The 24,380-nt window shown below is 38.5% G+C and overlaps 1 long non-coding RNA gene across 1 annotated transcript in view; it reads left to right on the top strand.

Moving 5' to 3' along the window:
- LOC120521009 overlaps nucleotides 1-22,292 on the top strand; it is a 57,164-nt gene extending 34,872 nt beyond the window's left edge. Inside the window, exon 5 of the long non-coding RNA XR_005631951.1 lies at nucleotides 22,247-22,292. This is a non-coding gene — a long non-coding RNA (uncharacterized LOC120521009). The remainder of the gene's footprint in view (nucleotides 1-22,246) is intronic.
- The last annotated feature ends 2,088 nt before the right edge of the window (nucleotides 22,293-24,380 follow it).

Genomic DNA, 24,380 nt, shown 5'->3' with positions numbered 1-24,380 from the left:
CTTAAGCATTTCACTCTTATAGTGCTCCTGTGTAGTATAATTATCTCCTGTACCGTCCTCAGTCCACACCTTGAACCTGTCCCAGTCATTCAATACATAAGACACAATGTTCCTCCGGATATCAAGAGTGAGCCTGATATGGCCGTGCAAAATGTAACACAGAGAATGGAAAAGGCAGGTGCCATCTCCGGGCATGGAAACCACTCGGTAAGTGACAGTTCTTTGATCGATGATGATCACCTCGATAGACATGTTAATGGGGGTACGGTTGGAACGATAAAGGAAATGGGTACCTAAACAATGTAAAGTAAGTCTAAAATACCTACACAATAACTATAATCGTAATAAACGAACAATAAAACAGCGGAGAAGCCGTGGATTAAATAAACAGGCTGTAGTTATTAGCAGGGAGACGTGAATCCCATGGCGAAGCAAGGAAGGGAATAAAGAGACCGGAGCGACGGATGGCCTTATAAAGCAGGCAGCCAACAGCGTGGGAGGCATGGGGATGGGGGACCCAACGCCGCCTCACACAGCGACCGAGCTGCAGGCTATGGAGGTATATATGTACGTAAGTAGGATTCAGTTAGCGTTGGGAACCCGCGTACCAAATTTCTTGAAGATGGGCCCATAAGTAACAAAGACCGTTGGAAAGTTCAATATGGCGGCTGACAGTGGCATCATACCACCGAAATAAGTACATTCATGAGTTTCGGTTAGCGCAGCGAAGCCGCCTACCAAATTTCGTAAAGATGGGGCCATAAATAAGAAAGTTCAACATGGCGGACGTTGTCGACCGTTATGAACGTTATGCGTAGAATTTCGAAATGAAACCTGCTTAACTTTTGTAAATAAACTGTAAGGAATGAGACTGCCATATTTCAGCCTTCTACCTACATTGGAAGTTGGAGAATTAGTGACGTTGGAAAGTTCAATATGCCGGCCAACAGTGGCGTCATACCACCGAAATAAGTACGTACATCGGTTTCAGTTAGCGCAAGGAAGCCGGGAATTTCGTGAAGATGGGGCCATAAATAAGAAAGTTTAACATAGTGGACGTTGTCGACCGTTATGACCGTTACGCGTAGAATTTCGAAATGAAACCTGCTTAACTTTTGTAAGTAAGCTGTAGGGAATGAGCCTGCCAAATTTCAGCCTTCTACCTACACGGGAAGTTGGAGCATTAGTGATAAGTAAGTCTGTGAGTCAGTGAGTCTGACGTTGGAAAGTTCAATATGGTGGCCGACAGTGGCGTCCATACCACCGAAATAAGTACGTACATCAGTTTCGGTTAGCGCAGAGAAGCCACCCACCAAATTTTGCGAAGATGGGGCCATAAATAAGAAAGTTCAACATGTAGGATGTAGCCGCCGATGTATAAGGCGAAGTCAGGCACGGGTAAGACGCGTGTCAAAGAAATCTCTCAGTCCAAAAGTTTGTTTTAAAAATATTTAGTGAAAGTTAAAAGCAAATAATCCACACAAGAATAAAAAGAAAAATAGTTACATACATTTTTCCTTTTTTTTTGCCTTTATTCTATGCATCTTCTATAAACTTAGCTTTTCTTAAGAAGCTTTGGTTATTTCTGTACTTAAAGGTTATTTATTTCTTCTTCTGTATGCTTTAAACATACGGTTCAACACTTAAATCTTTTATTTTACGAGTTACTTCACACTCAAAAGGCCCTTAGGCCGTTGGCACATAGACATGCGTCCAGGTACGGTCACGTGCGCAAGCAACGCAACGCGAGCACAAACAAGAACACGGTTAAAAAACCGTATGCCTCTGTACCTTACACAAGGCGAGGCTAAACACTAACTGGAGAACATTGTTAACTCATAACTGTTAAGAAATGACAGGAAAATACCAACTCAATTCTGTTCATGGGGGTTATAGGAACCTCCCATATTTTATGTATTATCATCTAATAAATATTCATAGATTTTATAGAACTAGGAAAATGGCTCTTACACATCCGGCCTCTAATTGTTTATGCTAGGGCTGAAATCAATTACTTAAGTTTACTTAATAAGAGCCTTCATTACTTTACCAAACTTAAAACAAACCTTAAGAAGCTTAAAACTTAGTTTCTACTATAAAAAACACAAATACTAAACTTAAGAAATTTTAAAGCTTAAACTCTAATGTATAAACACAAGCACTAAATTTAAGAAAGCTTTAAAATTAGGCATGCAAAAAGAAAATGAGTCATTTTAATTATTTGATCCCTCCTGGATCAGGCACAGTTTGTTCACGGGTCTGTCCAGTGTACTGTTTTTGGTTTGCACACAAACTCTTCTGACTGCGCCTTTGGCATCTGGCATTGTCTTGATGATTCGACCCATTACCCAAGAATTGCGAGGTGTAGCTTTATCCACAATTAGAACGATGTCTCCCGGTTCAAAATTTCTTTTTGGTGTAAGGCATTTTTAACGTTCCTGAAGTATTGGCAAATACTCTTTAGTCCATCTTTTCCTAAACAAATCTGCCATGTATTGAATTTGTTTCCAGCGTCTTCTTGGATACGATTCGTTTTTTGAAACAAGTTCAGGTGGCATTTCGGGTTGAGTGTCCAATAACAATAGATGATTGGGTGTGAGCGGTTCCAGATCATTAGGATCGTTAGATGTCTCTGTAAGGGGTCTGTTAAGTATTGATTCCACTTCGCACATCAGTGTATGAAGATTTTGATCATCGAGTGTTTGTTGGTTTAATGTCGTATTTAAAATCTTTCTTATACTTCTGATTTGTCTTTCCCAAACTCCGCCTTGATGAGAGGCTGATGGTGGGTTAAAAATCCATTTGATTTCTCTTCGCATCATTTCGTTGCCGATTTTTTCGTGTTCCAAATTTTTTGTGGCTTCTCGTAGCTCTCTTTCTGCTCCAACAAAATTTGTTCCATTATCTGAGCGTATGATTTCAACCCGGCCTCTTCTACTCTTAAACCTGAGAATCGCTTGGATACAGGAATCCGTGTCTAAATTGTGTGCAATCTCAATGTGCGCGGCTCTAGTTGTTAAACAGGTGAAAATTACTCCATACCTTTTGACGAAGCTTCGTCCTCTTTTGACAAAAAAGGATCCAAAATAATCGACTCCAACATTAGTGAAAGGCGGTTTGTTGGGTGCTAGGCGATCTTCTGGCAAATCTGCCATTTTTTGCTCACCAGCTTTCGCATTGTATCTTCTGCACGTAGTGCACTTCGAAATGATTTTTCTGATAGCTGCGTTCACCTGAGGTATCGTGCGAGCGAGCGGAAGCAGAGAGCGGATCAGCGAGCAGAAGCAGAGATAGCGACGGCATCTCCCACAGGCACGTAGCCCTTCGAAAGCACCCGAGCAAGTTCACCTGAGGTAAAGCCGGCAGCTGACCAGTAGAAATAACCATCAGTGAGAAATTAAAGTTGATCGCTCAGCGGGTGGTGGAAACTTAAAGCGACGTTGTTTCAGCTGAACACGGAAAGCGCCGAAGCACCTATAAAAACGGCAAAGATGACTTCAACACTTAATGTAAGTTCTATTTGCTCTCTGCCCATCGAGGGCACGTTTATATGTTGTGTGTCCTGCAGTATGTACAGCTCAGGTTTTCCGGCCGACAGTGCAGATAGCTTCACCTGCCAAAAATGTTTAGTTAATTTAGAGTTGTTCGGGAAAATACGCGAATTGGAGGACTGCGTTAGGAATCTGATAGCGATTAGGCAAACCGAAAATTGGATCGACTCGGTTTGTTTAGAAAATTCGGCTACTTCTGATTCGGCTTCAGTCTCTCCAGGTCCCACTGTAGTCAGTGCGGCCGAAATCAGCATTCATCGGCGAGTGGGTAACAGTAAGACGGGGTCTAAGAATCCAAAATTTAGTCCCCCAGCACCCAGGTCACCAATTCGGACCCAGAACAGGTTCTCAGCTCTCCGCAGCGCGCCTGTGGAAACTGAGAATAATAAAGTGCTCATAATTGGTGATTCCATATTGCGGAATGTTAGAATTCCAAACTATGTTAAACCAGCAGTTAATGTTAAGTGCCTTGCAGGGGCCAAGATTTCTGGCATAAAGGCCGATTGGACCGTGTTGCCGGCGATGAAGTATCTATCTTATTGCTGCATGTCGGCACTAATGATATTTATTTACAGCAATCTGAGGTATTAAAGCGGAACATCATCTCTATGCACCAAAGCTAAAACAAAATGTCGCAATTTAATTGTATCTGGTCCCTTACCAAGATTATATAGAGGGATGTGATTTATAGCAGATTGCATTCCTTTCACTGCTGGCTAGAAACCTGGTGTGCAAATAAAAGCATAGCATTTGTGAACAATTGGGATGATTTTTGGGAAAGGCCTGGATTTTTCAGAAGAGATGGTCTTCATCCTAACTGGAGGGGATCTTATGTATTATCCCAAAATATGGCAGCAAAACTGCCTGGTTGACTGATTAGAGCACCATCCAGGCCACAGTCATGTGATCTTAAATCACAGGCTGTTGTTTATCCCACCTGTTATTTTCCTGAAGCTGTTACCCATAATCCCTGTTGTGGGGCATCCAGTAAATTTAGTCTTGATACAAACCTTAAATTAATTGATAACCAAAAAATAAGGTGTATAATTAGACCAAGGAATAAAACCAGATCCTCCACCAGGGGCATCTGTAATAGAAATTTAATTCAAATTAAAACAAAAAATATATCAGCAGTTCAGAAAGAACCATGCAGTTTTAAATGCTGTTTATTGAACATTCGCTCTCTTGGCACTAAAGCTGTTTTGGTAAATGATATCATATTAAGTACAAAATCTGATCTGTGTCTTCTTACTGAAACCTGGCTTAGTAAATGTGACACTGTTCCCCTAGCAGAGGCGTCACCAGATGGATACTCGTTCCTTCATAAGTCTAGAGATTCTGGTCGAGGAGGAGGCCTTGGAATAATTCATTGTAACAAAATGCAAATCACTCCTAAAAATGTAGGCAACTTTACATCCTTTGAGGCATTCATTTTAAATATTAAAACAGATTCCAACACAATTATAGTGCTAGTCTACAGACCACCAGGGCCATATTCATTGTTCATGACTGAATTTAGCAACCTTCTGTCTGATTTGGCTATAAATTATGATCATGTAGTTCTGATGGGGGATTTTAATGTACACATTGATGTGGAAACTGACACTTTTAGCAAATGTTTTACTTATTTGTTAAATTCAGTAGGATTTTGTCAGATTGTCAAAGGTCCAACTCATAATCATAACCACACATTAGATTTAATTATAACTTACAAAGTTGAAATTCAAAATTTAAATATTACTCCATTAAATGTAGTTATTTCCGATCACTTCTTAATTACATTTGATTTAGTTCTTCCCATGCCAACGCACTCACAGATTAAAACAAAGACAGTGCGACATCTAGATTGTAATTCTGCTTCAAAATTTATAGATACCTTGAGTAAGTCGAGTGTAATTGTGGAAAACCATTTAGATCAGTTAACATCAGATGTAAACATGGAAAACAATTTAGATCAGCTAATATCACATTATAATGTGACCTTGAGAGATGCTCTGGACACAGTGGCTCCCCTTAAAACAAAAGTAATCAAAGCACATAGAAACTCTCACTGGTTTAATGAAAATACTCGAGCTCTTAAATTAGAGTGTTGAAAACTGGAGCGCAGATGGAGAACAACAAAGCTACATGTCTTTCAAATTGCATGGACAGAGAGTGTTAATAAATATAAAAAAGCCCTCTTTAAAGCTCGCTCAGAATACTATTCTACATTAATAGATAGCAATAATAAAATCCTCGGGTACTGTTTAGAACAGTGGCTAAATTAACAAATGGCAATTCAGATCAACAGTGCAAAATACCAACAGATATTAGCAGTACAGACTTTATGAACTTCTTCAATGAGAAAATTAAAAATATAAGATCCCAGATCTCAGCATCTCGTTCCAGACCCCCCCGCGATAGGTGAAAATCCGCGAAGTAGAAACCATATGTTTCTATGGTTATTTTTATATATTTTAAGCCCTTATAAACTCTCCCACACTGTTTATAAATATTCCCCGCAGAGTTATACAGCATAATCCCTTTGTATTCTCCTAGATACTAGGTAAGATTCATTGAAATTATGTATATAAACACACTGTTTATATACAGTAAAACCTAAATATTACTTTAAAGATATTGAGTGTCTCCGATATCACGTTACAGCCATTACGATAGACAGGCCACCAGCAATAAATACGTACAATGCAACAAAAATAGTATACAGTAAATGTGTTTGTACAGTGACACTAAACGTACGTACATGTACTAAGTACTGTAAGTAGAAAATTAATTATGGTTACTCACCAACAATGACACGATGACTTGTCCGATAACAATGAGTTTTATTTTACTGCACAACAAAGGAGAGCGTTACAGCCCTTAAAGGAGCCACTTCAGGCGATTGTGTAGCACTGCCGTTGTTCTTCTTTTGGCATACTTCAATCCAAATCCCTAAAGCAGATTCCATCCATACTGCCTTATTACATCCACTTACAACTTGTTTTGCACCCTGGTTAAAAGGACACTGCGGCCGTAGATCTTATATTCCTTTCCTACTTTTTAAATAAAAAGAATCGTAGCCTTCAACAAATCCAAAACGCTTTTACCTTTTCGCAATCGTTAACATCTTCCGCTTTGCTTGGGCACGGCCCCTGAAGCAGTAGCAGATCGTTTTGGAGCCATAATGAAGGGCTTGACTATGCACAAAGATAAACACAAAAGAGCACAACTCTTTACACAGCGAAACATGTTGATGCTGAATGAGCGAGACAAGACTTCCTGGTTAACACTGCATTCAGCAAGCAGGAACTTAACTGCGTGCTCTGATTGGTTAGCTTCTCAGTCAGGAGAACTTAACTGCGTGCTCTGATTGGTTAGCTTCTCAGTCATCCGCCAATAGCGTCCCTTGTATGAAATCAACTGGGCAAACCAACTGAGGAAGCATGTACAGGAAGTAAAAAGACACATTGTCCGCAGAACCCGGCAGCGAAAAATCCGCGTTATATATTTAGTTATGCTTTCATATAAAATCCGCGATAGAGCGAAACCGCGAAAGTCAAAGCACGATATAGCGAGGGATTACTGTACTAGCTTAGCAGACCCTGCCGCACATTGCATTCAGCACTTTAGTAATTTTAATCCTGTAACTCACCAGGAAGTCTTAACTTTAATTACTAAAATGAAGCCCACTACTTGTTCCCTAGGTCCAGTGCCAACAAAACTAGTAAAAAATGCAATGGATGTTCTTGCAGCGCCTATTCTAACCGTTATCAATAGTTCATTACTGCATGGCACAGTACCTGATGCACTAAAAGTGTCAGTCATTAAACCTTTACTTAAAAAGTCAGACCTAGACCCACACATACTAAATAATTATAGGCCTATTTCAAATTTACCATTTCTCTCTAAAATACTAGAAAAAGTAGTCGCCAGTCAGCTTCAGTCACACCTTACACATTACAATTTATTTGAGAAATTCCAGTCTGACTTTCGCACTGGTCATAGTACAGAAACGGCACTAACACAGGTTGTAAATGACATTCTGATATCCTCTGATGACGGAAACTTCACTGTAATTATGTTGTTGGACTTAAGTGCAGCATTTGACACCATTGACAATTCTATTTTACTGCACAGGCTAGAAAACGATGTTGGGCTTACAGGCCCCGTGCTCGCTTGGTTCAGTTCTTATTTATCAAATCGATTCCAGTATGTACAGAAATGTGCAGACAGTACTCCATCATTATACACAGAAGTTCAATATGGTGTCCCGCAGGGCTCAGTACTGGGACCTTTACTGTTTTCACTTTACATGCTTCCACTGGGATCTCTCATTAGGAAACATAATGTTAATTTTCACTCGTATACAGATGACACCCAGTTATACCTTTCATTTAAATCAAATGAAGTTTCTCCGATGTTGTCTTTAATTAGTTGTGTTAGTGAATTAAAGGAATGGATGAATGAGAACTACTTTCTCTGTATTCTTTAAATACAGATAAAACAGAGATGTTAATTGTTGGAGGGAATGACGCTGATCACAGCAATATTTTGTCGTCATTTAACTCAGTTGGAATCCCAATTAATTTTACTGAATCAGCCCGCAATCTAGGAGTTATCTTTGATTCTAGCATGTCATTTAAAGCACATATTACAAAGTCGTCCAAAACATGTTTTTTCCATCTTAAAAATGTTAGGAAATTAAGGCGCTTTCTAAATAAACAGGATTGTGAGAAATTAATTCATGCATTTATCTCTAGTAGGATTGACTACTGCAATGCGGTGTTCACTGGCTGTTCAAACTGTTCTTTATACAGCCTCCAGTTAATCCAAAATGCGGCTGCAAGAATTATTACAAGAACAAGAAAATATGAACACATAACTCCAGTTCTTAAATCTTTACACTGGCTCCCAGTTAAGTTTAGGGCAGATTTCAAAATCCTCCTTTTAACATATAAAGCATTAAATGGCCAAGGTCCGGCTTACTTGTCTGAACTTATCATGACTTACAAACCTGAGCGCACATTAAGATCTCAAGATGCCGGTCTGCTTAGGATTCCAAGGATTAATAAAATAACAGTGGGAGGTCGAGCTTTTAGTTACAGGGCCCCTAAACTGTGGAATGGTCTTCCTGCTTCCATAAGAGATGCCCTTCAGTCTCAGCCTTTAAATCCCGGCTGAAGACTCACTACTTCAGTTTAGCATATCCTGACTAGAGCTGCTGATTAACTGTACATACTGCATCTCTGTTGTTAGTCATTAGCACTAAAACATAAGTAACATGATAATTATAATTGAATACTAACCCTCACCTATTCTGTTTCTTTTCTTGGTACCCAAATGTGGCAATTGGTGCCACGGCCCACCTGCCAAGTTGTTTGCCTGCCTATGGTAAAGTCATCCGTGATGGAGGATCACAGGAATCATGGGAAAGAGGGGTCCTTTCATCGGAGCAACGTTTCAGCCGTGGCATGGCCAAATGGGGAGGCAGCTAGATGGATGAGGTCTCCAGGACTCTAAAAATATCCAAACCTAATTATGTCATATCATCTACTGTTAAACTGTACTTCTAAAATTTTTATTATTATGCTGTATTAAGGATTTGTTCTGTTCTGTGTATTGTATTGTATTGACCCCCTACTTTTGACACCCACTGCACGCCCAACCTACCTGGAAAGGGGTCTCTCTTTGGACTGCCTTTCCCGAGGTTTCTTCCATTTTTCCCTACAAGGTTTTTATTGGGAGTTTTTCCTTGTCTTCTCAGAGAGTCAAGGCTGGGGGGCTGTCAAAAGGCAGGGCCTGTTAAAGCCCATTGCGGCACTTCCTGTGTGGTTTTGGGCTATACAAAAATAAACTGTATTGTATTGTATTGTATCCAGTATTTTTGACGTAGTTCTGCTAACAAATAATTACGTCCATAGTGTCTATGCTCTTGGTGAAGGTGTCTGATTAAGAGTGTAGCGATATGTGAGTTTTTATGAACAATTGCAGGGTGCTTGGCTTCCTTTGGCATAGCTGATTTGCTGAGTCTTCCTCCGACTCTTAATATTCTTTCTTGTAGAACTGGATCCAGTTTAATGATTTTACTGCTTTTCTTTATAGGCCAATTTTTACTTAGTGCTTTAACTTCTTCTGGGTAAGCTTGTACTTGACTTAGGCGAATAAGCTCATTTTCTGCTTTAGACAGGTCATCTAGAGACAGTGGCTTTAGTCTCATTGTTGATTTCTATTCCTTCATATGTTTCGCGATAAGCATCTTTTGTCTTTCTGGGCTATGTCCAGATTGGCTAACTGTATATTGCATTGCCTTTCTCTCTTCTTTCAAACGCATTAGCACTTCTTTAAACTTAAGAAACCAAGCTATTGTTTTCTTTAATTTGTACCATTCTGAATAGTAATCTATAAGTCTTTTTACCGGTTCAGTTTTTTCTTCTACACATGCAAAATTTACTACACACCTTTTGATTTCCGGATCGTCGCTAGTAGACAAGTCCACCTCATCCGGTCTCTTAGGCCATTCGTGCTCTGGCTGTAGTAGGAAATTCGGGCTTTGTATCCAAGTCTTACTTTTGATGAAGCTTTCTATTGTCAAACCTCTTGATGCCTGATCCGCAGGATTTTGCGCAGATGCGACGTATCTCCATTGTGAGGGTTGCATGTGTTCTCTTATCACTGCGATTCTGTTGGCAACAAAGGTTTTGTAGCGTGCACTTTCATTTGCGATGTACCTTAGTACTGTGGTGCCATCAGTCCAAAAGATTGCCTTTTGTAGGGGAATCTGCAGTTCTCGTTTTAAAATTTTGTCTATTTTGACTGCAACCACTGCTGCTGTAAGTTCCAATCTTGGTATAGTGACAGGTTTTAGTGGTGCCACTCTTGATTTCCCCATTAGAAATGAACAATTTCTCTCATTTTCTTTGTTAGTCAAAAGTAGGTAGGAAACAGTGCCATACCCGTTTTCTGAAGCATCTCCAAAATGATGCATTTGTGCGGTTTTTATTTGACCAAATCCAGGCGGTTTAAAGCACCTGTCTACATTAAAATCCACAAGTAGCTGCAAATCGTCCATACATTTTTTCCATTGCCGAACGTACTTAGTTTCCACTTCTTGATCCCAAGCATATTTTTCTTTACACAGTTCTCTTAGAATAAGCTTGGCAGGCAATATGACTGGCGCTAAAAATCCAAGTGGGTCATGTATTGAACTAACCACTGACAGAATGCCGCATCTTGTAGCAGGCTTATCTTGCAGCTTTACCTGGAACTTGAAACTGTCAGTCTGTGTGCACCATTGAACACCAAAGGCTCTTTCAACTGGTAACAGATCATGGCTTAAGTCCAAGTCTTTTTGATCTATTGCCCTGCCTTCTTCAGGGATTAACAGCAAAACTGCTCTGCTATTACTTATCCATTTTGTAAGATAAAATCTTCCCTTTAAGCACAGGGCTTTAAGATCTTTGGCCAATTTTATGGCTTGTTCTTCTGTAGCAACAGACTTTAAACAGTCATCAACATAGAAATTATTTAACACAGTGTTAACTGCTTCCTCTGGAGCTGTGTCCCTTGCATCCTCTGCTGTTCTTCTTAAGGCATAAGAGGCACAACTGGGCAACGAAGTAGCACCAAAAAGATGCACTGTCATTTTGTATTCCTCAAGTTCATTGTTTAGATTACCTTCGGGCCACCACAGAAAACGAAGAAGATCCATGTCTTTTTCTGGTACTTTCACTTGATAGAACATTGATTTAATGTCCGCCATGAGAGCGATTTGTTCCTCTCTGAATCTTGTAAGAACTCCAATGAGTGTATTAGTTAAATCAGGTCCTTTCAGCAACTGTTCATTTAGAGAAAAACCTTCATAAGTGGCTGTACAATCAAACACCACTCTTATTTTGTTTTTCTTTGGATAATACACTCCATGATGAGGGATGTACCATATTTTTTCTTTTTCAAGGGTCCGCTGTTCAGTGGGTACATTTATGGCATATCCTTTGTCTAAAATGTCTTTCATGAACGCTTTATAATCCTCATGAAACGTCGGGTACTTTGTAAGTTTCCTTTTAAGTCCTATAGCACGTTCTTTTGCAATACAATGATTGTCTGGCACTTTAAGTGTTTCATCTTTAAAAGGCAGATTAATGCAATAGTGTCCGTTCACTAGACTTGCAGTATCTGAGGCTATGCGCATGAATTTAATGTCTTCCTATGACATTTCCTCTTTTTCTTCACAGTCGCGTTCTGGAAAGTCTATATTGTATTGCTTGAGTAACATTTGTTCTACTTCCTTTATTGTTACACAATTGACTGAACATCTTTTTTCACTTTCGTTGTCTGACTCCTTTGTATAGCAAGTAACAGTCCATCCTAGAACTGTTCTCGTTGCAAAAGGTCCATCTCCTTCGCTATGTATGATTTCCCATGGCTCCAAGAGTTTACGAGAGTCTGTACCTATTATTAAACCTACTTCTGCGTTTATTTGGGGTAGGTGTACATCTTTAAGGTAAGGCCATTTCGTAATATCTTCTTGAGTAGGAATTTTATCTTTATTTCCAGGTATAACAGTTGCTGTATGTACCTCTGGTAAATCATAAAACGTGTTTTCTTCTAACCCACAGACTTGTAACTCTGTTAAGGTTTTACATTTTAATGGTTTTTCTAGATTATCTAGAGTGTTGAGATACAGATGCGATTTTCTTCCTGAGAGGTTTAATTGTTCTCTTAAGCTCTCTGTGTAAAATGTGGCTGTGCTACATGGGTCTATTAGAGCATATGTTTTAATATATTTTTCATTCCCTTTGGATTTGACTGGGACTGCCGCTATGACACTATTTCCGGCCCCGGTAGCCATACAAGACTCTTTCGGTGTTATGGGCGCATTCGTAGAAGAAGCGCCTTTCGGTTTCGATTTAGAGCTCTCTTCTTGAATGGATTTAGCTTTATCATTAGAGTCCTTTTCTTTATTTATGTGTAAAATAGCTGGATGAAAATGAGAGCATTATGCTACATTTAATTTTTTCTTCACAATTTTTGCTAAGATGTCCTTGTTTTAGACATTTAAAGCATAAGCCTTTGGATTTCAAAAAGTCAATTTTACCATCCTAAGTTAATTTCTGAATTTCGTTGCAGTCATTAAGATCATGCCTTTTGTCACAGAAAAAACAGTGCTTACCGTGTATACGCTCAGTTGTCTCCTTTTTGTTTTCCTTTTCAACAGTAGTGGCAAAATTTGAGACGAAGTTGTTCTTTCTCATTCTGCCTTTCGCAAGATATTTTTCATAATCAGTCTTTTCTTTCTCCCTTTTGAAGGTATAGCTTGAATAAGAAGCACCATACATTGGATCCAGGGAAGCTATGAGTCGTTCTTCTAAGAAACTATACAAGTCAGCAAGACCTGGTGGTCTTCTTTCTTTACTTTCGATCTCTGTTGCTTTATTTTGCCAGAGCTCTCGTAGTTCTTGGGGAAGCTTCGATGACATAATGCGGATATTTAAATTGTTTTCAAATTCGTGTCCGTCCTTTAAGCCCGACATAACACTTTTACAATTACCAATGAAGAGCGTGTATGTCTTTAAGCTGTCAATATCTCCTGATTTCAAATGTGGCCACTTCCTGATTTTCTTCATGTAAGCATCTCCTATTTGAACTTGGTTTCCATAAAATTTTTCTAACATTCTTCTGGTATTTCTATATCCCTCTTCTGGCGGCAAGTATGCGTTATTCAGAGCAATGTTTCTAGGTTCGCCTTTGGCAAATTGTGCCAAATACTCTAGTTTATTACCAGGATCACTCACTTCTTGGTCGATGATTCGATCAAATGCTCTTAGAAAGTTTATATAAGTCAATGGATCGCCTTTAAATACTGGTACCTTTATATGGGGTACATTAGGTGCTTGTGCTTTGTTTTGTTGCTGTTTCTGTTGATCGTAACGTTGTTCATGATGCAATTGTTGAGGAAGCGCTTCATTTTGTTGCTGATAAAACGGTTGCTGGGGTTTATTTTTACTTTCATTTGTATTTGTAAAGTTGTAACTGTTCGCATCTGACAACTTTTCAAATTTCACATCTGGTTTCTGACTCAGTCTATTTGGACTGCGATTAAGTGCTTTTAATTTTGCGTCGGATTCTGCAATAGCTGCCTCCAATTCGAATTGATCTCTTTTAATTTTCAATGGAGCTTCTTCAGCTTCTCTTTTAGCTTTTATCTGCATTTCTTCCATATCTAGAGCCTGTTGCTTTCTTTGTTTCTCTGCTTTGATTATCAGTACAGCGTGTGCTGCCTCTTGAGATCTGATGGCGCTAATAGAAGTCCCGGCTGAACTTGCACTACGTTTAGATTTTGCGGAGATTTGGGAGGCTCTGGCTGAATTTGCCGCCGAACTTATATTACTTTTACTTTGAATGGAAACCTGTGAGATACTATCTTCTGGAGAGACGTCAGGAATGTCATTCGTCGTTCTGTAATCCTTGAAATGGTTAGCCGTAAAGTCGGGCTGCTGGTTGAAGCTTATATTTTGACATACTTCAAAAACCCAATTCATTGTACATCCCGTAAATTTATTACAAATTTCCATTTTAGCATCAAAGTCCTTTTGTAGCATTTTCCATGTATCTTTATTACTCTGGAGGGATAAGAGTTTGTCACTTAACCTTTTATATTCCATTCTCAGGTTAAGAACGAGTTCTTGATGATCAATTTTATAGTTTCACATTTAAATTCATTTTTTTTTTTAAGTCCTTCACGGTCTTCATCACACTAGATAATTGTTTGTATTTGCAATCAATTTCGGATTGAAGTTTAGTTGTTAATGAATTGGACGGCTTTATGTCATCATCAGGATGATCCTCCATTGAGACATCATGATCGTCGTGACTTCCGCTCACACCACTATTACTTTCAATGGGGGTTCGAAATGTTCTCTGGCTCCCGGACTCAGATGCCATGGCGTTGAAAATGCAGGCTTGCTTTCTTTTATAATCCAAGGCAATTTTAAACTTTCAGTCCTAAACAGGTTCAGATCTTAAGCAGGTTTCAAAACTTCAGGCAGGTTTTTTAACTTTAGTGTAGCCGCTGATGTATAAGGCGAAGTCAGGCACAGGTAAGACGCGTGTCAAAGAAATCTCTCAGTCCAAAAGTTTGTTTTAAAATATTTAGTGAAAGTTAAAAGCAAGTAATCCACACAAGAATAAAAAGAAAAATAGTTACATACAGAGAATAAAGGCAAAAAAAAGGAAAAATGTATCTTCTATAAACTTAGCTTTTCTTAAGAAGCTTTGGTTATTTCTGTACTTAAAGGTTATTTATTTCTTCTTCTGCATGCTTTAAACATACGGTTCAACTCTTAAATCTTTTATTTTACGTGTTACTTCACACTCAAAAGGCCCTTAGGCCATTGGCACATAGACATGCACCCAGGCTCAGTCACGTGCTCAAGCACGAACGCGAGCACAAACAAGAACACGGTTAAAAAACCGTATGCCTCTGTACCTTACACAAGGCGAGGCTAAACACTAACTGGAGAACATTGTTAACTCATAACTGTTAAGAAATGACAGGAAAATACCAACTCAATTCTATTCATGGGGGTTATAGGAACCTCCCATATTTTATGCATTATCATCTAATAAATATTCATACATTTTATAGAACTAGGAAAATGGCTCTTACAGCGGACGTTGTTGACCATTATGACCGTTATGCATAGAATTTCGAAATGAAACCTGCTTAACTTTTGTAAGTAAGCTGTAAGGAATGAGCCTGCCAAATTTCAGCCTTCTACCTACATAGGAAGTTGGAGAATTAGTGATGAATGAGTGAGTCAGTCAGTCTGTCAGTCATTCAGTGAGGGCTTTGCCTTTTATTAGTATAGATTAAATGATTTTAAGATGAAGTTTATGATGTTCTACTTTAATGACAAAATAAACTATGTGATTAAAGTGGAAATTTCGAGATTAAAGTTGACATTTTGTGCTTTTTTCCCACTGTGTGCCTATTGTTTTTTTGTCTGTACCCTAATAAGCTCAGACGGTGGGCTACAACTCGCCTTTTCACGGCGACTTTGATATGTGACTTCTTTTTTGTTTTGGCACTGTTCGACTTTGTGAACTTGAGCTTTCGAGTTTCTCCAACATGCTGTGTCACTAGATCAACTTCCTTTTGTTGTTTATTCCACTGTTTAAATCAACAAATACTATGTTTTTACTTTGCCTCCACTTGGTATTCGCTGAAATTCTTATATTTTCCCCCATGATTTTCCCATTGTCTTTTCACAGAACGCTGAGCTTAAGGGCTATTTATATTGATTTGCATATTTAAAGATGCGTAATTCTGGGAGGAATTGGGGCGGAACAGTAGGCGCATGCACTTGCGTTACTTTTCACGCTGACCGGGATTTATGTAACGGAAGAACATGGAAGTTGGAGTACGCACAGCACATAAAATTTCAGAGGCATAAAACCGTGTGTCCAAGTTCCACACACTTCCCTTTTATAAATCCCAAGAAATGTGAAATTTAATGCACATGCCTTATGGCCCTACCCCGACTCCTCCCAGAATTTTACATATCTGAAAATGAAAATCAATATAAATATCCCCTTCCATTCAGTATTTTGTTAAAAGTCAATGGCAAATGCACGTGTAAACAAGGAGATTTTGAGCAAATGCCAACTGGAGGACCTACTCAGTGAAGCTGAGGTGAGGAAAAACATACTTTTTGGTGGCTTAGGTAGTGGCATGAGCAACAAAAGGAACGTAATGGAATGGCACTCGAAAGTTCAAGTTCAGAAAATCGCACGGTGTCCGAAATAGAAAAAGAAGTGGTAGGATGTCAATGTCGACCCACCGTCTGGGTGTTATAGGGAAGCGTATTAGGGCACAGAAAAAAGAAGAGAAAAAATAGCGACAGTGAAGAAGAAAGAGATCGAAATGTTGACTTAAATCTGAAAATTTTCACTTCAATCTGGTGGTATATTTTGTCATTAAAGTACAACATCGTAACCTTCATCTTAAAACCAATGTTTAATTTACTAGAATTTCTCAAATCCCATTGTAACTAAAGGAGCGCGTTAAATGCTTTGTATTGTATGTGTGTAAATTACTATATGCTTCTTAAATGGTCTTTCTCTGTCACACACAGGAGCGTAAAGGCATTTATCACCACACAGAATATATTACATTTATTATATTACAGCTCTGTCAACATTTTAAAATACTAATATGTATACTTCCTATCATTTTCATAAAGAAATGCATTAAAGTACGTACTAAACATGGGGATACAGAGGGGCAGTGGTAACGATTAGGTAGCACCCTGACCAAGAATTGTTCCAGGCTCGTCTGTCCAGGTATTGCTTCTGCCTCCCCACCCCATCCATAATAATTCCTACCTCCACCGCATCCAGAATTGCTCGTGCCTCTTCCGTCCAGGGACTTGTCCTGCTTCCAGCAACATATTTGCTGGGACGCATGTGACCCTGGATGAAATAATTTATTGCAGCAGTACTGTGTCTTTCAAACGTACCAACCCCCAAATCCCGTCCTTCCATTTTTTTCTCTCCACATAACCAATCACCACAATATAAGCTCTGTATCAAATGTATACCCAGCCGTAAGCTTAGAATGCAGATTCTTCAAGACTGTTAAGGAGTATTGAAAAATCTTCATAATACATGTTGAATTATTCCATCCATTTATCTATCCAGGGTCACGCCAGTCCCAGGAAGCGTTCAACACGAGGGAGGATCAATCCCTGGATAGGGCGCCAGCTCATCACTACCGCTGTGCCACCGTGTCCCCACAGGTTTAATTATTAACAGTACACATTTTTAAATGTAGTTAATAATTTATCTGTAAAATGTAATATACATACTTTAATGCATTTCATCAAAAAATATCAAGTATGCATCCTAGTATTCAAACAGCTCACAGTTCCAAGAAGATAGCTCTTAGAAAACTCTTCATCATCTACAAATATGCGCACTCTTCTGTCGAATTCCTTCATTTTTATTGTACAGTACAATGAGATTCAATATAACAACAACAACAACAACATTTATTTATATAGCACATTTTCATACAAAAAAAAATGTAGCTCAAAGTGCTTTACAAAATGATGAATAGAAAAATAGAAGACACAATAAAAAAAATAAACATAAGTCAACATTAATTAACATAGAATAAGTAAGGTCCGATGGCCAGGGTGGACAGAAAAACAAAAAAACTCCAGAGGCTGGAGAAAAAAATAAAATCTGTAGGGATTCCAGACCAAGAGACCGCCCAGTCCCCTCTGGGCAATCTACCTAACATAAATCAAACAGTCCTCTTTGTATTTAGGGTTTTCATGGAAGGACTTGATGATGATGGTCACGAGACTTCTGGCTTTCAGTCCATCAATGTTGGAGCATCATGATGCTTTGAGGTGGTGGTGGTGGCCGGCCACCACAAAGAAACCGGAAAAGAAACAGAAGAGAGAGTAGGGGTCAGTACGGATTTTGGAGCCACTATGAATAGTTATTATAATGAATTGAACACACAGAGTATCAGTATTAAGTTAAAGTGAAGTTATAAAAAGGCCATGTTAAAGTAATGTGTTTTCAGCAGTGTTTTAAAGTGCTCTACTGTATTAGCCTGGCAATTCCTATTGGCAGGCTATTCCAGATTTTAGGTGCATAACAGCAGAAGGCCGCCTCACCACTTCTTTTAAGTTTAGCTTTTGGAATTCTAAGGAGACACTCATTTGAGGATCTAAGGTTACGATTTGGAATATAACGTGTCAGACATTCCGATATATAAGATGGAGCAGATTATTTAAGGCTTTATAAACCATAAGCAGTATTTTAAAGTCAATCCTGAATGACACAGGCAACCAGTGTAGTGACATCAAAACTGGAGAAATGTGTTCGGATTTTCTTTTCCTAGTTAGGATTCTAGCAGCTGCATTCTGCACTCGTTGCAAATGATTTATGTCTTTTTGGGTAGTCCTGAGAGGAGTGTGTTACAGTAATCTAGTCTACTGAAAACAAAAGCGTGAATTAATTTCTCAGCATCTTTCAATGATATAAGAGGTCTAACTTTGCTATGTTTCTTAAGTGGAAAAATGCTGTCCTAGTGGTCTGATGAATATGTGATTTAAAATTCAGATTACAGTCAACAGTTACCCCTAAGTTTTTTACTTCCGTCTTAACTTTTAATCCTAATGCATCAAGTTTATTTCTGATAACCTCATTGAATCCATTATTGCCAATTACTAAAATTTCAGTTTTCTCTTTATTTAGTTTGAGAAAATTACTATTCATCCATTCAGAAATACCAGTAAGACATTGTGTTAGTGAATCGAGAGAGTCGGAGTCATCAGGTGCTATTGATAAGTACAGCTGTGTGTCATCAGCATAGCTGTGGTAGCTCACGTTGTAACCTGAGATAATCTGACCTAACGGAAGCATATAGATTGAGAAAAGCAGCGGACCCAGGATAGAGCCTTGTGGAACACCATATCGGATATCATGTGTCTTTGAGATGTGATTACCACAACTCACAAAGAATTTTCTCCTGCCAGGTAGGATTCAAACCAATTTAAGACACTGCCAGAGAGGCCCACCCATTGACTAAGGCGATTTCTAAGAATATTGTGATCAATGGTGTCAAATGCGGCACTCAGATCTAAGAGGATGAGAACAGATAAATGGCCTCTGTCTGCATTTACCCTCAAGTCATTTACTACTTTAACGAGTGCAGTTTCTGTGCTGTGATTTGTTCTGAAACCTGACTGAAATTTATCAAGAATAGCATGTTTATTGAGGTGGTCATTTAACTGCATAATGACTGCCTTCTCTAGAATTTTACTTAAGAAGGGCAGGTTAGAGATGGGTCTAAAATTTTCAAAGGCAGAGGGGTCAAGATTATTTTTCTTGAGCAGGGGTTTAACTACAGCAGTCTTAAGACAGTCTGGGAAGACCCCCGTATCTAATGACGAATTAACTATGTCAAGAATATTGTCAATTAGCACGCCTGATACTTCTTTGAAAAACCTTGTTGGTATTGGGTCAAGGACACAGGTGGAGGGTTTCAGTTGAGAGATTATACTATGTAATTCAGGTAAATCTATCCTGGTGAAAGCATTTAATTTGTTTATAATGGAGTACCGGGCTTTGGAGGTTCTGCAGTGTTGGGGAGATATACTATGTTATCTCTAATATCATTAATTTTTTGATTGAAAAATACAGCAATGTTCTCACAGGTTTCACTGGAAGTATTCGGGGCATTCCTTTGTGTTACCTGGGTTTAACAGACGATCAATTGTAGAAAATAAGACTCTGGGATTACTAGCATTGTTATTTATAATATTAGAGAAATTAGCAGCGCCTCTCAAGACGGACAGTGTTATTGTATTCTGTTATTCTAACCTTCAATATCTCATAATGGTTAGTTAGTTTAGTTCTCCTCCATTTACGCTCAGCTCTACGACATGTTCTTTTCAAATCAGACACTCTTTGGGTCTTCCATGGAATAACAGTACTAGAAGATTTTTTAACTGTCTTTTCAGGTGCAACTATGTCAACAGCAGCTCTTACTTTAGAATTAAAGTTTTCCACTTTACTATTTACATTATCCTCGCTATTATAGTTGGCACTATAAACGGACTGATTGCTTAGAATGTTTGTAAGTTTTAAAGCTGCTGATGAGTCAAAGAAGCGTTTTTTAACAAAATGCTTCTCATGAGTGTTTTCTATCTTTATTTCTATATTAAATAGTAGAAGGAAATGGTCTGATAGACCAATATCAATGACCTGCTTTATATCAACTTTAAGTCCTTTTCCCAGACATGATTAGCATAATTTTTCTTTGTAGCATTTCTGAGAAATTTTTTTTTTTTTTTTTTTAGAGAAATTTTTGATTGATAGGACAAAGTGTTTAGATGAACATCCAGTTCCAATTTTGAGATCATATTCTAGAAAGCATTCTGTGACTTTTGTTTTTTAATATACCTTGAATACAGCTTGCAATCTGAAAGTGATTCCAAAGCAATTAAAAAAATCAATTAATAGCAAGAAGACTACCAAAGCTGCATTGCTGCAAAGATATCTTTAGACACATATAAACGTCTTCATAGTAAGAAGGTGTATTATCATAGTATTTCCCTCTACTTACCCTTTACCTGTTTTCTTCAAGGGTAAGTATACTCGTCAAGTTTGTTACTAGGTTGGTCTACTGTTACAGTGCCCTAACTTTGTATGGGTTATCATTTGTATTTGATGTCAGTTGGGGCTGAACCAATGGTTGATGATAATGTCCATATAAAATAGATATTATTCATTGGGTCCAGTCATTTGCAAAATTTTGCTCCAAGCCGTGCTTAATATTGTTAGTTTTCAAGTTTGTTATGTGTACATAGCACAATGAAATTCTTACTTCTATGTGTCTTCAGAACAGTATATATACAAGTATATACAATATACTAAATAGTATTTGCAAGTATATACATAAAACACACACAATGTTTGTATTTTAAAATATTTGCTCTTGTTATTGACTGTCCCCAAATCTACTGATGTAAGTATCACTGGTCCTGTACCTTTACAAAAATGTCTGTACAAGACAGTTGAGGTCTTCAATTAGTCACTTTATCTTCCTATTGCACTAAATGGTACATACAGTCATTTGAAAAAGTAAGCATTCCCAATGGAAACTCTTGACTTTCTACATATTTGAATATTCAAACATTAGATCTTCATGCAAACTGTACCTACCCTTAAAGGTGATATACTTGAATAAAACACACGGAAAATTTGCCTTTTAAGTTCTATTTAACAGAAATATCCGTCGATGTAATGATCTACTGTGGATCTGCTGGGGAAAAAAGTAAGCACACCCTTTATTTCAGAACTTGATATTGCCCTATTAGTAGGGTTGAATTCTTGTAGGCATTTTGCATAACTGCTCAACTGTTTTTATGACATCAACTCAGTGAAATTTTTGACCACTTCACCTGCAAAATTCCTTCAGTTATAAGATGTTAGCGGGTTTTCTTCCAGGTACTGCCCATTTCAAATGATCCCACAACTTTTCAATGGGATTCAAATCAGGGGTTTCACTGGGCCAGCCCATAACCATTCCATTTCTTCTTTTTGGAGCCATTCCTTAGTGGATTTGCTAGTGTGTTTCAGATCATTATTGTACTGAAGGGTCTTTTTGTGATTCATATTTAACTTTCGAATAGATGGCCTCACAAGCTCCTGAAGCATATGTTGATATGAGGCAGAATTCACAGTTGACTTGATGAAGCTGCCTAGGCCCTGAGTCAGCAAAGTAAGTCCAAACAATGGCATTTCACCAACATGCTTCACAGATGGCATGAGGTTCATCTCCTAAACTGGTGTTTTCAGTTTATAATTATACTGCTCGGAAATTATATTTTATAACCATCTAACCACTTCAAAGCTACTTTATCATTAACAGTCCAGACAAGTAAAATCTATTAAACTGTACAAATATTGTAGCTTGTAATTTTTTAAAATGCTATGCAATTGCTTTTATGAAATTGTTTTACCCTAAAAGAATATTATAAATAAACCATGCATTTTCAGTAATATTTTGTCGTTTGCCTTTTCTGTGATAGCAAATTTAGCAATTTAAATTTTGTAATGTATTATTTTTAGAACAAACCTAATCTATTTTGAGACATGTACTGCATTAATTATGTTTAATTATGTTTTCTTAGGTGAAAAACATTGAAGTCCAATATTTCCTAAAGCAACTCCAAGAGGTACAGTAAATTAATACTTTATTTTATTGATGCATTTTTACCCTTTAGAAGATCATTTTGTATTTATAAAATAAATCACCATAGCAATCATAGTCAAATTTTATATTATTTGTTCAATCTGATGATTATCAAGCTTCAGCAATTTAAGAATATGTAGTCCAGAACATTTTGCTTCCATGTTACCTGCTCAGATGGGAATGAATTACCTTAGCGATGTTTTTGGAGAGGACCGGGCGCCAAATCTATTCGGATGCAGTCCATCCGCTTGAGCGTGGCCTTTCCCAAAAAAGATCCCCAGTTGTCCAAACCCGATGTCTTGAGTCTACTTAAGAAGCCTCTCAGCCGTTGTTTAAACCCAGCAGGCAATTAGTATTCATTCGATCGTCTGGCGAGAGATAGTGGACCCGAGATGAAGATTTTTGCCGATGGGGGTCCTCTCCTTCGTGTCTTTAACTGGTGCTGCGAAGTCAGCCTTGAGAACCTCCGACTCTCTCTGTGCCTTATATGGAACTGCGCCCGGCGTGTAAAATAATGGATCAACTGCCCTCTTGTGTTTCTCGTAGATGAGTCGGCGCCGTCTCATCACATCACGGTTTCGAGCACGGAAACAAGAACAAAGGTACCGATTAGGGCATGCGATATTCAGGTTCCATTACCAATGAATCACCTACCACGATTACATCACCCGAGGTTGAAGGCAAACTGGGGAGCGGAGAGGTGAATCGGTTCTGGATTGGGATGCTCGCCTGTGCGATGGGTGTTCTGGCGAACCCCACCAAAGCTGAAACCACGTCGAGGTCTTCATCTGCGTTGTTGCTCCTGCGGTAGCGGGTGAAGCTTTCTTGCCCTTGTAATTGAGCATACGGGTGGAGTTGATGTTAAATCCACTTCAGGTGTTGAGTGTTTGTCCAGCAGCCTAGCCTTCAAGTCTCAGGGGTACCTTAGATCAGAGCAGGAGTTTCTGAATCTGTTGTCGAGTGCCTGGAGTTCTTGACCCCGGCGTGACAACGCGATTCATCTCACTGTCGGCCATTGTCTTCTACTTCGCTTCCGCTTAACCCGTCACCTAGGAAGAAAATAAATTAATTTTCCTATAAAATATAGCCGTAAAACAACAAAAAATATACCATATGAAAGAATAAATTACAATAGTACAACATAAAACTATAATTACAGATGATGCCAAAATATAAAATTAGCTTGGGTTGTATAATATTAAATAATAATAATATTAAAGTTGTAGGAGTTAATAGTGATAATTATAAGTTGAAACTGTTCTAACGGGAGCACTTGATGAGCGGGTTAGCGAACTGTTTCACCAGGCCTTGATGGTAGGAAAAGCTATGAAGCGTTTTCGGATAAGAAAAGTTCAAATACACTAGCACGTGGCTGAGTGGAATCCATGCAAGGCTTTGGCCTTCCATATGAGGCTGCAACATGTTACTCTAATTTCTTTCAGGGCTTTCAATCAGCTGCTATGCGGCTGTGATTCCACAAACAGACACAGTGGGTTAACATACTCTGAGTAGTGCGCAAGGTAACAGCCCTAAAGCAGCTATAGTAGTTGAAATAGTTTGGCCATTGTGTGCACCATTATACAGTATTTTACAGAATTGATTACAATCAAGTGCCTTAAATTTGTAAAACAATACACAATTAATTTCGATAAGCGTGATAATCCTGTGTCACCAGTGCAAATCTGAAAAAATGGAGACCACACACAAGCAGTAGCATAGCTGGCTAGATGCCATGAGTTTGCATAATAACCGAGCAAAGACAAGTGTGTTTCCAAGGTGAGGGGCTGAGTGAGAAATTATGCGTGGCTTTCACAGCAAGTTTAGTTTTAACCACATTTCAAAGTCGTGGAAATGGGTTTATGCAACATTTTGTGAATACTGGCGTTTATACATTAGAGCCCCAGAACTTGTGCGGTGAGCATCCCTTATTGTACAGATCTGTTAGCCGATTTAATTTTTATAGTGGAAAACAGTACCTTGTGTGCATGTGTACTGCTCAAAAGAGCGATATTATATTCTTTAAGAGGGTAGATGTCTTTGAAAATAGACAAAAGTATTTCTAAAAGTCCTGT

This window comes from Polypterus senegalus, unplaced genomic scaffold (assembly GCF_016835505.1).
Source record: "Polypterus senegalus isolate Bchr_013 unplaced genomic scaffold, ASM1683550v1 scaffold_3943, whole genome shotgun sequence".
NCBI lineage: Eukaryota > Metazoa > Chordata > Cladistia > Polypteriformes > Polypteridae > Polypterus > Polypterus senegalus.
Note: the sequence above shows the minus strand (reverse complement) of the source record. Positions and strands in the feature narration are given on the sequence as shown.